Here is a 12,549-nt window from a genome sequence, read left to right as displayed (position 1 = left end):
AGGGTGGGAGAGGAACTTTCCTCAGCCTTCGCAGGAAGTAGAGGTGCTGCTGGGCATTCTTGGCTGGTGTTAAGGGATCAGAACAGTTGAAGCCGATTACAGGCCCCAGATTAGGAATGTCTGGGTTTACGAACAACTCGTACTTATGAACGTGCTGTTCCCCAATTCGTGCATATGAATAATGTTACCTCACGAACAGTAAATATGAACCGTACCGGTTGTGCTTTATGTACAAATTCAGCTTTTGGACATACAGATAATGGAACTCGTTCGTAACCTGGGGGCTGCCTGTACATCCCAATTTACCTGCAACCCCAGTACGTTTTAAAGAATGGGAGGAAACCCACACAGACACAGGGAGATTGTAGAAACCCATTATAGGCAGTGCTGGATTCAAACCGGAGTCGCTGGCGCTGTGGTAGCATCGTGCCACTCTTACCGGTGATCGAGACAATATTATTGGAGTTGTCATTGCCCCATCTGATCGAGACAATATTATTGGAGTTGTCATTGCCCCATCTGGGTAGTATACTAATCAAGCTTGCCTTAGCTTTGTGTCGAAACTGGGGCTCGTGATCCAGGTTGTGTGTAATGTTAGGGGCAGACTGGTAACTTGCATCATCACAGCTGGTTAATCTGCATTGAGACTCCACAGTGCTAATTAATGCTTTCAATCACTTCTGTCCATCATTCATATCTGCTTCCAAAACTCCCCCATATCAATTTCTGGTCTGCAGCTGTTGAGTTTGTCCAGTTGTTCGACGTCCCTGCTGACCAATTGTTATGTACTGGACAACAGCAGTAAAAATGAGCCCAGATGTGTGGTATTTAAAATAATATTTTTAATTATGAATAAACAATAATATAACACTTTATCTAATTTAGCTAACTTATCTAAACTTGTCTACACCAATCTAACTTAACACCCAAATGTGCACGAATATACTGAGGGGTGTGGGTGTGTGTGGTACCCTAAGCCTCCTCTGCAGAAGACACAATTCTCGGAAGGCAGTTCAAGGTTCCATTTTGGAAATTCAGTGTTGACACGTGGACTTGAAATTGATGCGACACACAGGCTTTGGTTGGATGTGACCTGCTGCTTTCTGATGGCAATGTTCCCTGTAAATGTACTCAATAGTGGGGAGGGTTTTGTCTACAATGTTTTGGGCTGTGTTCACTTACTTTTGGAGGATTTTACGCTCGGGTATTGGTGTCCCAATACCAGACTGTGATGCAGCTGGTCAGCACACTTTCCACCGCACCTCTGTAGAAATTTGCCAGTATCTCTGGTGTCACACCAGACCTCCGCAAACTCCTGACAATGCCATTGGGGAGTTGGGAAACTGTCAGTGCCCGTGGTCTGTTAGTAACCCATCGTGAATCCCGGGCACCATTCCTGGTTCCCCAAAGCCATTGGCTTTGTCACTGACCTCCAAACCTGCAAAACTGGAGTCAGACCTCAATCTTGAGGGACTGTGGAAGAAGATGATTAACTTGTTGGATGTAGCAGAGAATTATTTTACACAACCGGGAACTCAATGCCTAATCCAGATAAGCTTTTAATTCTAACACACATTTAGTTTGAAAAAGTAAACAAACCCTGATTCCTGAGTTATTTATTTATGGATTGTTATTCATCTGTGCTTTCAGACTAGCAGTAAGGCTGATGTTTGGTGAAAGGGAAAACCTGTAGCGGCTGGAATCTTGGACAGATAAAAAATTGCTGGTGCAACTCAGCAGGTCAGACAGCGTCCCTGAGTAGAAATTTCCAGTCAGTGTTGTGGATCTGGACCCTTTGTCAAGATGTTTGGATGTGATGACTTCCTCACATGTGTAAGCATGCTGGCAAGTTCCATGTGCTAGATACAGTCATAGAAGGCAGTTTGTATGCTCCGAGAATTTGGCCTGTTGACATATCCATTATTTATTCCACGGGTTGACCAGGCAGGCAACCAGTCTATTTGTATAATGAGCTAAACCTGATGTGTGTTGAGCAAAATGGAGTCCTCTGACCTGCTCTCGCCCTCCCGCGCGCTCTCGCCCTCCCGCGCGCTCTCGCCCTCCCGCGCGCTCTCGCCCTCCCGCGCGCTCTCGCCCTCCCGCGCGCTCTCGCCCTCCCGCGCGCTCTCGCCCTCCCGCGCGCTCTCGCCCCTCCCGCGCGCTCTCGCCCTCCCGCGCGCTCTCGCCCTCCCGCGCGCTCTCGCCCTCCCGCGCGCTCTCGCCCTCCCGCGCGCTCTCGCCCTCCCGCGCGCTCTCGCCCTCCCGCGCGCTCTCGCCCTCCCGCGCGCTCTCGCCCTCCGCGCGCTCTCGCCCTCCCGCGCGCTCTCGCCCTCCCGCGCGCTCTCGCCCTCCCGCGCGCTCTCGCCCTCCCGCGCGCTCTCGCCCTCCCGCGCGCTCTCGCCCTCCCGCGCGCTCTCGCCCTCCCGCGCGCTCTCGCCCTCCCGCGCGCTCTCGCCCTCCCGCGCGCTCTCGCCCTCCCGCGCGCTCTCGCCCTCCCGCGCGCTCTCGCCCTCCCGCGCGCTCTCGCCCTCCCGCGCGCTCTCGCCCTCCCGCGCGCTCTCGCCCTCCCGCGCGCTCTCGCCCTCCCGCGCGCTCTCGCCCTCCCGCGCGCTCTCGCCCTCCCGCGCGCTCTCGCCCTCCCGCGCGCTCTCGCCCTCCCGCGCGCTCTCGCCCTCCCGCGCGCTCTCGCCCTCCCGCGCGCTCTCGCCCTCCCGCGCGCTCTCGCCCTCCCGCGCGCTCTCGCCCTCCCGCGCGCTCTCGCCCTCCCGCGCGCTCTCGCCCTCACGCGCGCTCTCGCCCTCCCGCGCGCTCTCGCCCTCCCGCGCGCTCTCGCCCTCCCGCGCGCTCTCGCCCTCCCGCGCGCTCTCGCCCTCCCGCGCGCTCTCGCCCTCCCGCGCGCTCTCGCCCTCCCGCGCGCTCTCGCCCTCCCGCGCGCTCTCGCCCTCCCGCGCGCTCTCGCCCTCCCGCGCGCTCTCGCCCTCCCGCGCGCTCTCGCCCTCCCGCGCGCTCTCGCCCTCCCGCGCGCTCTCGCCCTCCCGCGCGCTCTCGCCCTCCCGCGCGCTCTCGCCCTCCCGCGCGCTCTCGCCCTCCCGCGCGCTCTCGCCCTCCCGCGCGCTCTCGCCCTCCCGCGCGCTCTCGCCCTCCCGCGCGCTCTCGCCCTCCCGCGCGCTCTCGCCCTCCCGCGCGCTCTCGCCCTCCCGCGCGCTCTCGCCCTCCCGCGCGCTCTCGCCCTCCCGCGCGCTCTCGCCCTCCCGCGCGCTCTCGCCCTCCCGCGCGCTCTCGCCCTCCCGCGCGCTCTCGCCCTCCGCGCGCTCTCGCCCTCCCGCGCGCTCTCGCCCTCCCGCGCGCTCTCGCCCTCCCGCGCGCTCTCGCCCTCCCGCGCGCTCTCGCCCTCCCGCGCGCTCTCGCCCTCCCGCGCGCTCTCGCCCTCCCGCGCGCTCTCGCCCTCCCGCGCGCTCTCGCCTCCCGCGCGCTCTCGCCCTCCCGCGCGCTCTCGCCCTCCCGCGCGCTCTCGCCCTCCCGCGCGCTCTCGCCCTCCCGCGCGCTCTCGCCCTCCCGCGCCTCTCGCCCTCCCGCGCGCTCTCGCCCTCCCGCGCCCTCTCGCCCTCCCGCGCCTCTCGCCCTCCCGCGCCCTCTCGCCCTCCCGCGCCCTCTCGCCCTCCCGCGCCCTCTCGCCCTCCCGCGCCCTCTCGCCCTCCCGCGCCCTCTCGCCCTCCCGCGCCCTCTCGCCCTCCCGCGCCCTCTCGCCCTCCCGCGCCCTCTCGCCCTCCCGCGCCCTCTCGCCCTCCCGCGCCCTCTCGCCCTCCCGCGCCCTCTCGCCCTCCCGCGCCCTCTCGCCCTCCCGCGCCCTCTCGCCCTCCCGCGCCCTCTCGCCCTCCCGCGCCCTCTCGCCCTCCCGCGCCCTCTCGCCCTCCCGCGCCCTCTCGCCCTCCGCGCCCTCTCGCCCTCCCGCGCCCTCTCGCCCTCCCGCGCCCTCTCGCCCTCCCGCGCCCTCTCGCCCTCCCGCGCCCTCTCGCCCTCCCGCGCCCTCTCGCCCTCCCGCGCCCTCTCGCCCTCCCGCGCCCTCTCGCCCTCCCGCGCCCTCTCGCCCTCCCGCGCCCTCTCGCCCTCCGCCCTCGCCCTCCCGGCCCTCTAGCCCAGCGCCCTCTCGCGCCTCTCGCCCTCCCGCGCCCTCTCGCCCTCCCGCGCCCTCTCGCCCTCCCGCGCCCTCTCGCCCTCCCGCGCCCTCTCGCCCTCCCGCGCCCTCTCGCCCTCCCGCGCCCTCTCGCCCTCCCGCGCCCTCTCGCCCTCCCGCGCCCTCTCGCCCTCCCGCGCCCTCTCGCCCTCCCGCGCCCTCTCGCCCTCCCGCGCCCTCTCGCCCTCCGCGCCCTCTCGCCCTCCCGCGCCCTCTCGCCCTCCCGCGCCCTCTCGCCCTCCCGCGCCCTCTCGCCCTCCCGCGCCCTCTCGCCCTCCCGCGCCCTCTCGCCCTCCCGCGCCCTCTCGCCCTCCCGCGCCCTCTCGCCCTCCCGCGCCCTCTCGCCCTCCCGCGCCCTCCGCCCTCCCGCGCCCTCTCGCCCTCCCGCGCCCTCTCGCCCTCCCGCGCCCTCTCGCCCTCCCGCGCCCTCTCGCCCTCCCGCGCCCTCTCGCCCTCCCGCGCCCTCTCGCCCTCCCGCGCCCTCTCGCCCTCCCGCGCCCTCTCGCCCTCCCGCGCCCTCTCGCCCTCCCGCGCCCTCTCGCCCTCCCGCGCCCTCTCGCCCTCCCGCGCCCTCTCGCCCTCCCGCGCCCTCTCGCCCTCCCGCGCCCTCTCGCCCTCCCGCGCGCTCTCGCCCTCCCGCGCCCTCTCGCCCTCCCGCGCGCTCTCGCCCTCCCGCGCGCTCTCGCCCTCCCGCGCGCTCTCGCCCTCCCGCGCGCTCTCGCCCTCCCGCGCGCTCTCGCCCTCCCGCGCGCTCTCGCCCTCCCGCGCGCTCTCGCCCTCCCGCGCGCTCTCGCCCTCCCGCGCGCTCTCGCCCTCCCGCGCGCTCTCGCCCTCCCGCGCGCTCTCGCCCTCCCGCGCGCTCTCGCCCTCCCGCGCGCTCTCGCCCTCCCGCGCGCTCTCGCCCTCCCGCGCGCTCTCGCCCTCCCGCGCGCTCTCGCCCTCCCGCGCGCTTCTCGCCCTCCCGCGCGCTCTTTATACAGGTTGGTGATTGACAGCCGGCCAGGTTGGGCTAGACCAGGTTGCCTACCTGCAGGTACAGTGGTTGCTCCCTGCGGTCGGCCAGTAGGAGTGCGGCCAGTGTTGTGGTGGTATCACCACCCAGTTCAACAATCCCCAAATGGCCCCCCTCGTGCAACCCTCTCCTCTCTGTACACTGGATATCTCCCCTCCGCATTCAACCTCAACGAAAGATTCCGACCCGAAACATCGACCAATCTTTGTCTCCTACTAATGTTGTTCCTTGGGGTGCTCGCTGGTCAACAAACTGGCTGCCATATTTCCTGCCTTGTATCTGCCACGGCACCTGATTGGTTGCAAACCCTTGTGAGATATTCTGAAGGAGCTACTAAGCCACTTGTACAAATGTATGGTTTTCTCTAAACGATGCAATCACCCACATATTGTAATGTGCCATGCCCTGCAATTAAACTTCTGTTAAATATATTTCTGGAAGCTATTAAATAAATGAAGCTCATTTGAATTTATAAATAATTGCTAATATGAGTCTTCCTGCTTTAGACGCTTATAAAATAACATTCATGATCTTGGCCAAGATTTCCATTTCCTTGATTGGTTTGAAGGATAGGGGATTATTGAATCAGTTCTTGATAAATTCCTCGGCAAAATTTTCCACTTAGTTTTGTGAGACTTGTCAGACCTTTAAGAGCAGTCTGTCGTTCATTGAAGACATTACTGGATTGAAGGCTCACCCAGGCTGAAAATAAATCAGTTAGATCCGGTTTGCAGATGCTGGCCCAGCAGACGCTGGGGTCGTCAAAGGAAGCAGCACGAGCTGAAATTGGCGAATACATTGAGGGAAGTCCTCTGTCCTCGTACAATTGAGATTCTGCCCGTCTCTTCGAACAATCCCTGAGATGCGCAGGGTAGTACAAGAATTTCACATTCCGATCAGTCACCTTGCCCTGTGACTGTTAAATCCTGCTGGATAAAGCAACGCTGTTTCAGAGCCAGGGTTTGAATCCCGCGCTGTCTGTAAGGTGTTTGTACGTTCTCCACGTGTCTGCATGGGTTTTCCCCGGGGTGTTCCAGATTCCTTCCACCCTCCCAAAGCGTACAGAGGTTGTAGGTTAATTGGAGTTTGGGCAACACAAATCTTGTGGGCCAGATGGTCCTGTTATCGCGCTGTACGTTTAAATTAAAAAAAAATCCTTATCTATTTTCCAGGCACCCGGTGTGAACTTAATTGTAGAAACTCAAAACTAGAACAATCAGTAACTTTGCAAACAGCTGAAATGAATTGAAAATTTTAAATTATTATATAAATTTAAGTTAGTGGTTAATTAAATGTATTTAAGAAAGACAAAAATATATAGAAAAATAAACATAAGAACTTAACAGGTTAGCGCAACTCTATCACAGCATCAACGAACCGGGTTTGAATCCAACGGTGTCTCTAAGGAGTTTATATCACGAGTGATGGTGTTGGCAGGGTGGGACGAGCGTTTGGTTGTTGTTGGCTGCATTTTCAAGGCAGAGGGAGGTATAGATGGAGGGGAGAGGGGCGTGCTTTGGGATGTGAGCGAGGACCCACACAGCCACAGAGAACTTGCTAGCTCCTCCCCGAGCCGAATCAGAATTTATTCTCGTGAACTTGTCACGAAATTCGGTGTTCTGCGGGAGCATTGAAGTGCAAATATTCATGTTATAAACTGTCTTACAACAATAGATATATATTTAAAAAAACTGCGCAAAAAGTAAGGTTCATTGATTATTCCAGACCAGACAGGGCTGGAGGTTGGGTTTGCTCTAACCAGGGCACAACACTGTTTCAGCGCCAACAACCAGAGTTTGATTCCGGGGCTGTCTGTGAGGAGTTTTTCCTGTGTCTGTGTGGGTTTCCTCCCAACCTCCAAAAACTTGCGGGGATTGCGGGATAATTGTGGGCGGGGCGCCACGGGCTCACAGAATTCTGTCTGTTAGTGAATTAGATTTAGCAGTGAGAACATAAGGAGCTGTCTCAGCCTGGTTTGGAGAGGTCGGAATCAGAATTTATCGTCATGAACGTGTCACGAAATTCATTGTTTTGTGCCAGCATCACAGTTGCAAACATTTATATAAACCACGTACAAAATATCGTGGAAGAAAAAGTCAAAGTCTTTGGTTCATTGATCGTTCAGGAATCTGACGGCGGAGGGGAAGAAGCCGTCCTTGTGGCACTGAGTGAGTGTTCGTCTTCAGGCTCCAATGGTAGGAAAGTAAAGAGGGAATGGCCTGGCTGGGGGAGGTCCTTGACGATAGAGGCTGCTTTTTTTGTAGATGTCCTCAATGAAGTCCGGTGCCCGTGATGTCACAGGCCGAGTTAACAACCCTCTGGAGTTTATTCTTGTCCTGAGAGTTGGCACCTCCATACCAGGTAGTGATGCAACCAGCCAGAATGCTGTCTCCAGTACACCTGTGGAAGAGTCTGGGAGTCTTCGGGGAAGTACCGAATCTCCTCGGACACCTCACAAAGTATAGCCGCTGGCGAGTCGCCTTTGAGATTGCATCAACATGGAGGCTCCAGGACAGATCCTCAGATGTTGACCCCCAGGAATTTGACCCTCTCCTCTGCTGCCCCTCAATGAGTCATTGAGTGTTAACAACAGTGTTACAGGAAATAGCAGGTGGTGACATGCAGAATACTGCAGTGGGATTTGAATGACTTTTGGGCAATTAAATGTGAATGTCCGTCCTCACTGTTCTCAACTCAAGATGTGCCCTCTGCATCTCACTTGAGTCATGGACAACTATCTCCGTTGAGTCCTGTGACAGGAGCTAAAGTTATTTACTCCCTCCGAGCCAAGTCCTTGGGCGAGAGGTTTGTCCTCGGTCTTAAGAGTAAAAAGCATGGAAAGGCTGGAGGAACTCAGCAGGTCGCACAGTGTCCATTGGAGGTAATGAATAATCGACCTTTGGTGTCCGAGTCCTTCAAGGAACGAGGCAAAAGGCAGGCAATTAATAGGCTGGTGGAGGGGAGAAGAAGAAATAGGGAGAGGAGCACAGGCCGACAGTCAGAAGGCCATAATTGGATGTGGATAGGGGAGCAGAAGAGGGAAGGTGAGATTTGATTGGGGTAGGGGCGTGACTGTCCTGTGCATTGGCACCTCCATACCAGACAGTGATGCAACCAGTCAGAATGGTCTTCTCGGTACACCTGTAAAAAATCTGCAAGAGTCTTTGGTGACGATACCAAATCTCCTCAAACTCCTCATGATGTGTAGCCGGTGGCGGGCCTTCTTCGTGATTGCATCGACCATACCAGACAGTGATGCAACCAGTCAGAATGGTCTTCACGGTACACCTGTAAAAAATCTGCAAGAGTCTTTGGTGACGATACCAAATCTCCTCAAACTCCTCATGAAGTGTAGCCGCTGGCGGGCCTTCTTCGTGATTGCATCGACATGGAGGCCCCAGGACAGATCCTCTGCTCTTCACCCTTTCCACTGCCAACCCCTCGATGAGAACTGGTTCATGGTCTCCTGATTTTTCCTCTCATTGAAGTCCACAATCCGCTCCCTCGGTTTTGTTAACGCCGAGTACAAGGTTGTTGGTGTGACGCCGCTCAATGAGCTGATCTCTCTCCCTCTTGCACGCTTCCTCATTGCTGTCTGTGATTCAGCTGACGGCCGTGACGACAGGACGTGGATAAGATCCTGGCGGTTTTGGAGAGGGTAAATTGAAAGCAGCCCTTCCTGTTCGTGGACGGGGACACCGGTGTAGGATTTTGGAAAGGAGTAACGTGTGGAACAGCGTTTAGATGCAGGGATTAGTTGCGATGTGAAGCTTTGTTTTTCAGAGGTTGCATCAATGAGGATTTCAAAAAGGAATAATTTGCAGGCGTCTCGGGGAAGATTTGATTTTTTAAAGATTGTATGTCTTTGCCATTTTCTGCCTCGCACAGTAAGAAGGGTTGGAGACAGTGGAATCCGGTAAACATAATTTACTGGAAGATCTCAAGTTTATTTGACTGCACACAGACAACAGACGAAACAGCATTTCTCCAGACTCATGGTGCACACAGGATATCCAGCATGTAACAATTACAAATATACGTGATCAGATGTATCGTCAGACTACATACATGCCATCGCATCCAACCCTTTTTCCTGCGGGCGAGGCAAAATTACCACCTATTGGCAGTGCCAAAAAAAAAACAGTACTCAGGAAGGTACATCCACATATAAACAAACTGGGCAATATAGAGGAAAAAAAAATCATTTGTGATGAGGTTTAAAAAGTAAGTCCCTAATTGAGTTTGTCGTTGAGGAGTCTGATGGTGGAGGGGTAGCAGGTGTTGGTGTGAGTCTTGTGGCACCGACACTTCTTTCTGGATGGCAGCAGTGAGAACAGAGCGCCTGCTGGGTGGTGCAGATCCTTGATGATTGAGAACAGTCCGTGTGCTGGGTGACGTGGATCCTTGAGGAGCGCTGCTCTCCGACGGCAGCGTTCCCCGTAGATGTTCTTGATAGTGGGGAGGGATATAAATAAAACCGATCGAGCAGCATCAGTGGGAGAAAAAGAATGGCTGTCATTTCAGGCTGGGGCTCTTTCTGAAGTCTGGGAATGCAGAGAGGACACCTGGTGGAATGAGGGAGCACCGTATACAGTCATGGAACATGACAGCACAGAAACAGGCCCTTCTCGTTATGCCAAACTCTCATTCTGCCTCGTCCCACTGACCTGCACCCGGACCATACCCCTCCTATCCATGTACCTGTCCAACTGGCAGTGTGAGGTTCCCCTTATTATTCCCTTTAACCCAGTGGTTCTCAACTTTTTTCTTTCCGCTAACATACCAGTTTTAAGTAATCCCTATGTTATCGGTGTTCTGTGATTAGTGAGGGATTGCTTAAGGTGGGATGTGGGTGGGAAGAAAAGGTTTGAAAACCACTGTTTTAATTGTACCTCAATGACTCGTTATGTGGATGGTCTCAGAACTCCAAAGGAAATGGGCCAAAGACCATTTTTCTCAAGCAAAATATTTCAGTAGCAGTTGGGTCTCGAGCAGCGATTCTCAACCTTCCCTTTCCACCCACATTACCATCTTAAGGGATAGAATGGGCTGAGCCCACTGTGGATAGGATGGGCTGGGTCCACCAGGAACTGGCGTATATAGGATGGGCTGAGCGATTGCCTTTTGTGGCGGCCTGTCTCTGAAAATCCATAACCGAGGATCGCATTCACCTTTGCTCCCCGCAACTCTATGCAAGATATTGTCCTGGCTGGTAACTTGAGGCACATAAAAATGAAATAAAGTCTTTAATTGTATCGGTCTCAACGCGCCAGAAGCATTTGGCTTTCACGTACAGTATCTCAAAATAGCAGGAGTGACAAATATAATTAACGGTGACGTAATAATGATTTGAATGTTCACGATAATTGATCACTTCTAGTGCTTTCTGTGGCTAATGAAAAGTGATGTTGTCAACGTGGATAAGACTAATGCCCTCTCAGATTATCCCTCTATGGCTTGGAGTTGTTTTTGAGAGCAATATATTTCACCGGCTGCATTTTCCAAAATGGATAATTGAGCTTGCAGTTTTTTCCACTGGAATATGTAGGATTTGAATGACTTCATCAAAGTCATTATCCCCCAGTGATTCTTTTTTTACAAAATGTCTCATTCTTACTAAAGTGAAGGGAAACTCGAATGTCCGCAGACCTAATGATTGTAGTAAAAATGAAGAAATGCTGGGGTTGCAGAGTCCAGAGGAAGTAAAGATGGACGATTAGGACCTGAGCCCATCTTCAAGGTAAAAAGCTGGCAGGCTCCTGAATCAAAAGGTTGTGGAGGAGGACTTCATTAAAATGAACACCTTTCGTTGGCCTGGACTCCTCCCCCGAGCCAGCCTTGTCTTTGTTCTGACGCCGTCCTGTTCTTTGGTCACACCTTGAAGAAGGGCTCAGGCGATGGTAATTAGGATATTTGTGAAAACCATCACCAAAATAAAGATGGAAAGGTAATGGGAATCTCTATGGAGCTCAACTTTAGGATATCAGGCCACAACCTTAGGATATCAGGCCACAACCTTTTGTTTATGTCAAAGCTATGGGCATGGCTGGCATGGTCAGAATTTGATATCCATTCCTACATAGTGATTAAGTAAGAGCTTTCCACTGTATGGAACAGAAGGCACATCAAAAGCCATTCAGCCCAACTTGTCCTTTCCAACCAAGCTTGCTCCATTTGCCTGTAATCGGCCCGTATCTCCTCTGGTGACAGGCCATCTCCTTGTATTGCTGCTCTCCACGCCTTTGGGTGGAGGGTTTTGGCCTTTAGAACTGGTGCCTTCCTGAGGGATCTATGACGTGGGCTCTGGAAGTGAAGTATTTAACTGTAGAGAGATGGAAGGTGAAAGATCGGGTAGCGGACAAGCAGGTTCGTGTTGATATGGATGGCATTGAACTTCTGGAGAGTCAACAAAACAGTGTTAATCCAGGCAGGCCATTGTATCCATCTTGTTGATGGCAGGAGGGATGGGGTGGGGTTCATCACTCACTGCCACCACTTCCTCTGTCTCAGCATCGTACCATGGTATTGATGTAGCTGGGGTGGTCGCCAGTGCACCCCTGCATCCAATACCCCCATGAAGTTGATGGTGTCGGACTTGGCAAATGTTGAACATTGCAAGTCAGTTTTGGCCATCTATGGGGCTAGTCCCCATCTGAGCGCAGGGCTATGGACAGGAACACTTGTATGCAAGCATGAAGGCTACTTCCCCCTAGTCAGCCTACAGCCTCGGACCACATTCTACACACAAGCACGCAATACCAAGGATCCCCACACTCACCCCCCCCCCCCACCTTTTTAAAAAGATGAAAGCCAACTGTGACAGACTGGTAAAATAACGGACTAATGGCTAAATTAAGAGTATGCAAGTGGAGTATTATTAGTTACAATTACAGGTTGAGTCTGTCCGGAGGCTTGATGTGACGTCTGGACACCCTCGGCTCCTGAGGTGGTGAGATTTGAGACTCGACCATTTCATAAATGGAATAACCCATTCCATTTAGCGTAGCATCCACAATTATAAATTGTAACCATTTTTCATTTTTTAATGAAAAAACAAAATCAGGTTTCATATTTTATGTGACATCTTATAGAATTTTTAAAAAAGGAAAGATAAAAAAGAAAAAACAAACAATTTTTTTAAAATTTAAATTTAATAAAAAATTTAGACGTACAGCATTTTGACCCGCGCTGCCCAATTTACTCCCCTTTAGTCGCCAACTCCAGTACTTTTCAAACGGTGGGAGGAAACCCAGGGAAAACCTACGCTGACACGGGGAGAGTGTACAAACTCCTTACAGTGCAGGATTTGAACCCTGGTCTCTGGCGCTGTAAGAGCATTGGACCAACTGTGCTCCCCTGTTGT

At 54.9% G+C, this 12,549-nt stretch overlaps 1 protein-coding gene across 5 annotated transcripts in view; it reads left to right on the top strand.

Moving 5' to 3' along the window:
* cd276 (CD276 molecule) overlaps positions 1-12,549 on the top strand; it is a 162,382-nt gene that overhangs the window by 54,282 nt on the left and 95,551 nt on the right. The window lies entirely within an intron of this gene.

This window comes from Narcine bancroftii, chromosome 11 (genome assembly GCF_036971445.1).
Source record: "Narcine bancroftii isolate sNarBan1 chromosome 11, sNarBan1.hap1, whole genome shotgun sequence".
NCBI classification, from domain to species: domain Eukaryota; kingdom Metazoa; phylum Chordata; class Chondrichthyes; order Torpediniformes; family Narcinidae; genus Narcine; species Narcine bancroftii.
This window is presented reverse-complemented; position numbering and strand designations above follow the sequence as displayed.